This window comes from Lygodium microphyllum, chromosome 28 (genome assembly GCF_053477565.2).
Source record: "Lygodium microphyllum isolate KBCC chromosome 28, Lygodium_microphyllum_v1.1.10, whole genome shotgun sequence".
Classification (NCBI taxonomy): domain Eukaryota; kingdom Viridiplantae; phylum Streptophyta; class Polypodiopsida; order Schizaeales; family Lygodiaceae; genus Lygodium; species Lygodium microphyllum.
Genome location: NC_141162.1, coordinates 125613309 through 125619308, shown reverse-complemented (window position 1 = coordinate 125619308; position 6000 = coordinate 125613309). Strand labels below are relative to the sequence as shown.

Below are 6000 nucleotides of genomic sequence, written 5' to 3'. Positions count from 1 at the left end.
TATGACAAGCTTTTAGCTTTTGAGTTTGCTTTCTACCAAAAATAGAAAAATAAAGCTAATGGACGGTGCCCATAGAGTCTGGCACGCCCAATCTCAATGTCCAAATAGAAATAACATATCCAGGCGCATAAGCGCATACAAAATAATAATAAATAATCGATGTCTCAATAGACATAACAAAATATAGGCGTAGCGCCTATCAAAATCTAATCCAAAAGTCGAAAACCCGCTAGACTCCAATGCTTTCCTCCGCCACTGCTGCTATCTCTACACATCAACTGAAGTATTCACAATCGTTAGTAAAATAACACAATTAAACCGACAAAAGTGAATACCTAGCAGTCTTCAGCTACATAAATAAATCAACTGGTTAGAAATAAATCCTAACCTTAATTTATTACGAGTGCGCACTCTAAACTCATAAACGTTTATTAATTTAATATGCATTTTGCGGAATCACCCGCTATGGAATCACCCATGTACACACTAAATTAATGAAACACCCGAAAAGGACAGGCGTTCCCATCAACTTCTCGCACAAAGAATCCTCTTTGCGTATGAGCCCCGGTCATCTAAGTAAGTTTACGGAATCCACCGTAAAACCTCACGGAATCCACCGTGGAATATGCCTCCTGGCATCAACTCCAGTTACTCCGGCTTTTGCGCAGCCGTCGGCAGATGTCACGCCTTTTGGTAGCACTCCTTTTGGTGGCACACCCTCTGGTGGCACCTCTTTGTGTGGCACTCCGGGAGAGGGTACCCCCGTCGGTACACCGGATGTTCAGGGGTCTCCTAGATATGCCCAGGAGCGTGGACGGAGATGGGAGAGGGCCCATACAAGGCACACTCCTAGGGATTATGGATACCTAGTAGATGGCAAGTCAGGAGCCATCATCATGAATGATGAGGGGAGGAGGGTGATGGCTCGCATGAGGGAGTTGTGCCAACAAGTTTTTCGGCACAACGTCCTGGATCATTGGAGGAACATACCGGAGGGGAGCAAGGAGTACATAGTAGCATCCTTGCACGAGGAGTTCCCGGTGCCAACCGCAGTGGATAGATTCTCTACGGGCTGGATGATGGATTGCATGCGTGCATACATGTCACATAGACGATCCGACGCACGCAAGGCAATCAAGAGTAGGGCTCCAAAGCCCGAGTGGTTAGATGCAGACGACTGGCACCGACTGAGGGGTATTGTCTAGCTCTATGTTCCCTAGTCTGATGTACTTTTTTATTTTTGACATCCCTAAAAAAATGTTGAGTGTCTTTAATGGCTTTAGCCCATGAATGAGCTGGGGAGACTGTTTGCTAGAAGGCCATTGTCCAGATTCCTTTGATAGAGTCCCTAACTATTTTGTTTTGAAATAATCTAGGGTCAGTATGAAACCAGCCAGCTTTTATTATTTGGGACGAGTTAGAGAGGACCAACTGAATAGGCTTCTGGTCAGACATGACTAAGTTATCTAGAGCTTTAACTTTGAGATTGACATAGGAGGCCACCAGACCTGCAGATATGTAAAATCTATCAAGTCTAGCCTTACGGAGATAAACTCCACTTTGATTGTTACTCCATGTAAATGCTAGTTGTTCACTGACATCTGTAAGCCCATGCTAGGCTTTAGTTACTAGCCACTTACTCTTTTCAGTTCCTGCAATACATGTTCCTTTTTCCAAATACCTGTCTTTTGTTGTTTCGACCATATTGAAGTCCCCTGCAATGATAATGGGGCAATTGATGACTTGAAATGAATCCCACAACCTGCATCTTTCAGTAGAAGTATTAGGGGCATAAATTGAGACAACAGCAAGTTCATCCTAATTTTTAAAAAGGACTGCAACCCAGTTATTCTCTGTATCTATCATAGCCTTACATATTTTATCCTTAATTTGAATGGAGACACCTATGCAAGCCCCCCCCCTCCTATTGGTGTGGTTTGTCATGAACCATTCATACTCCTTAGACACTTACTACAGGCTCTTTAGAAGAGGGGGACCTGACACTTTTAGTTCCTGTAGGCAAATAACATCGGGGAAAATGGCACTAACTTTGAGCCATTCCCTGAGTGTAGTTGCCCTTTGGGGGCTAGTCAACACCTTGATGTTATAAGAGACAATTTTTAGTTTATGCATTAAACAAATTTATGTTTTTTTTGGTTTCCCTTTCTTCTGAGGACCCTTTGTTTGACCAAATGGGTTACTAGCACTTTGTCCTACACCTAAGTATCTCCTTTTGGCGTTTTGAATATATCCTCCCTCTTTGGTTGCGCTCTCAGCAGGGATATGGCTGAGAGGAAGTTCTCTTCCCATTGGAAGTTCCTCTTCCTCTACCTGAGTAAACTCTACATCTTCATTCTGTTCATTGAGGTCAATGTTTAAGTTTTCTAAATGTATGCAATTCTTGTTTGTTTTGGTTGCCTGCTCTTTGTTTTCAGCCTGAGTTTCTTCAACTATAACATCATCATAGTCTAACTCTACTGGAGCAGTCTCTCTTTTTTTACTAGTTTTCCCCTTTTCACTATTCCCTGCTAGTACATCCTCTAAGTTCATGAGAAGGGGGGAGTATCTGTTATTGTAAGTGTTTTTTCCCTTGCTGTTATTGTTTTGTTTCTGGGTTGACTGATACTTACTTTTTTACTTCCTGTTGACCGATTGGAACCCATCATCTTGTGGGTTACCAGTTTTAGGATGGGAGTTCTCCTTGTTGGGTTCTGGACTCTCTCTATCTTTCCATTCAGGGCAATTTCGAATGAAGTGTCCCGATTTGAGGCACTTGAAGCAAGCATTTAGAAGATTCTTGTAGAGGACAGGTTGGTCCTTCACAAAGTTTCCCTCTGAATCATTAATCAGCAATAAATCTATCAGGGTTTTGCTAAGGTCTATCTCTATGAATAGTTGAGGATGCCACCACGGGTTGATGTCGTGTAAGGCCTTTGCCCTAACAACCTACCAAGGGGAGCAGCTAGGGATTTCAAGAAGGGATATAGGTGCAACGAAAGGTTTGGAAATTCGACCCAAATCGAGAGACAAGTCGGTTTAGGACCAGAGGGGTCGAACTCAAGAGTCCATTTGAAGAGGGACAATGGAGAGCTCCTCAGTATCCATTGTCTATAGCTTATTAGGGTTAGGGCTGTATGCTCGCTCTCAAAAAGGAAGAAGAAATAGTTGTTTGGGAGGTATTGAATAGCCATGGGTTTTCCACCGACGATTGGTTCCTAGTTCAGCTTGACCCAGTTTCGGAGAAAATCCATGGGGGGGCATGCCCCATGACATAGCCCAATAAGCGCTCTAGATTGATAGGAAATTGTGAACTTCTTCAACTCCATAGCAGGGACTGAGAGACAGACTTTCTTACCTGGCATACCAGTTGGATTTGCTGGCTGCCCAGATTCCAGAGACGCTTTGGGGGGGGTGGCGGAGTCGTGCAACCCTTTTTGAGCTCCTACCTGAGTCTGATGTTTGCCTCGTTGAGGAAGACCCTGCTGACCTCGAGGAGTTGACATGTTGTTAGCTCCTTTAGCTTCTTGGAGGCTCCTCCCTTTGGTTCGTGGGGCTTCTACTATCACATCCTGCCAGTTGTTCTGCAAAACCTCCCAGGTGGACGGCTCCAGTCCCAAAGGACAGTCCATCTCCACATCCTCCTGAATGTTGTTTTGTATGCTGCCCAATAGGTCCGAGATGCCCTTGGCCTGCATGTTGAGGAGAGAGTCCATTGAACAATGGATTACCTAGTATTTTGCCAAAGGCTCTTTGTAGAGAGCCCGCCATGCCAGGATCATGATGGTACAGAGAAGGGGGTGTCATCTGCATGATGGGCACAGACATGGTGCCAAACTGTGGCACAGTATGGGAGGAGCTCTATGCCAGCATCCTGAGCGGCAGAGTCACCTCCACGCATACCCTGACGGGCGACACGAGGGAAAACAGTCCGCCCACAATCTTCCTTGCCTTCCTCGCGCATGCAATCCGTCACGTCACCGATTTCTGCAACCCTAACCCTCGGCCAAAAGGCCAGCGCGCGCACGCGAGAGCGAGAGAATGGAGGGTCCTCAGAGGAAGACCTTTCCCGGGCTGTAAACCTAAAGAGTCTTTTCTCGGCACTATGCTTTCAATTTATCAAATATCAGGATGTCGTGATCTGTGACAGCGTTTAGCCCGTGTAGAGCGGTGCGCAATGGCAATGTGGCGTGAAGCATGGTCCAGACTGTCGTATTAGACATAGCTCGTTACGGGACAGGGATGTGGACATGAGTGACTCGTTAATAATTTTTTCTTAAGACGCGCTCAACGAGGCCCCGACGTTCACCAGTGAATATAAGTTATTAAGTTTCATTGTGAGGATTCAGGAACCAACTGGCAGCGCTGCAGCCTATCAAGTTTCAGTGTGTCGTGAGATGTGAAGGCGTGAAGCCCGTGTGTTGTTTTCTCAATGCGAAAAATAGTAGAATACGGAGCATATGCATATGTTGGTTTGCTGATGAGTGCTCCCAGCCCCGGAGCACGTGCTACCCACTATAAAATTTACAAGCTCCAGTCTTCCCCTTCGCTTGCAAATCGGAGCACTCCTGGGTGTGGGTGCATCTGTGAGCGTGTACGGGAGTGTGTGGGCTGGGCGTGTACTCTGTGTCTGTATGTGATTGAGTTGCTGCTGGTGTAGCCTCCCCTGCCGCCATCATGTTTGTCACTGTAGCCGTGATGACGGTGAGCCTTTGCGCCTATGTCAGGCTACAGCAAGCGTGGATAGTGTGCAATTGCATGATACAGTGAAAAATTTATTGTTCGCGGGAGCAACGAGAGCACCCAATGCACTGGGGTGGGCGGTGCATTTGGTGTCCAATGACCTAAAGTGGGGCGAGAGGGCAGCTAGGTTAACAAGGGCCAAGGACCTTAACTTTTTCAAAAATGTGTGCCTAGAGACAAATCGAATGTACCCACAGGCCAATGTGATAACAAGGCAAGCAAAGGGTGATGACTATGTGGAGGGTTATGGACCCATCCCCAAGGGGAAAGTCCTAGTCATCCCCATCATTGCGCTACACTATCATCCAATTTACTATAAGAATGCACACGTGTTCAACCCGAACCACTGGGCGGAGGGGCAAAAATTACCACCACTCATGTCCTACATTCCCTTCACGGCAGGGCCGCGACAATGTATCGGGCAAAGCCTCTTCAATCGGGCGGGGCCACCACTATTGATGCGTCTCTATGACACCTTCTCCTTCGAACCATTACATAGCCACCCAACACCCAAGTGGCCCAATGCTGTGCTACCCCCAAATGCTGGTGGCTTTAGGATGCTCATCCACCCCATTGCTTAAAGGTTTAGAGCTATCAACCCCATTATCTCTTGTTTTATGTATGACACCCTTCTCCGTGTTTAGTATATATATGTGCACCTATATGTGTGCTTATGTGCACATTCATAGAATAGTCTTTCCTTTATGGTAATCTCTCTCTCTCTCTCTCTCTCTCTCTCTCTCTCTCTCTCTCACACACACACACACACACACACTCACTTCTATATTGAAATGTAGGAAACATAGTTACAAAGCCAAAATGAGCCATTTTGGATCCTTTTTTATTTTGCCCATAATTAAGATTTGATAAGTATAACAACATTGCGAAGAAATAATATGGTTGTCCTAAGTTTGGACCATAATACTAGCATATTCTCTAGTTACAAAACCTAATAAATAAGACATGACATGTATAACAAAGTCAAGGTACTCTCTAGTTTACAAAATAGAAAAGTTTAAGGAAAAATGTGAAATGTAACTAGGTGACCAAATGTCGGTAATTTGTTTAGGAGGAAGCTCTATAATGTTTAGACGTGTGTAGAAATATTAGCCTCTTTAGTTTTCTAGATGTGCGAAGGCATAATAAAATAAAATTATGTTCCGTTTACTAGATTTGGTTCCTATTTCTATGTTATGGTTAAAATAATGGCACTAGTGCCACAAGCAATACTTGTTTTGTTTCAATGAAGGTCTGAACACC

The 6000-nt window shown here is 45.0% G+C and overlaps 1 long non-coding RNA gene across 1 annotated transcript in view; it reads right to left on the bottom strand.

Annotated features, from left to right (window-relative positions):
- Positions 1 to 206: 206 nt before the first annotated feature.
- LOC148011970 (uncharacterized) overlaps positions 207 to 6000 on the bottom strand; it is a 196120-nt gene continuing 190326 nt past the window's right edge. The window contains exon 6 of the long non-coding RNA XR_015689339.1: positions 207 to 278. This is a non-coding gene — a long non-coding RNA (uncharacterized LOC148011970). The remainder of the gene's footprint in view (positions 279 to 6000) is intronic.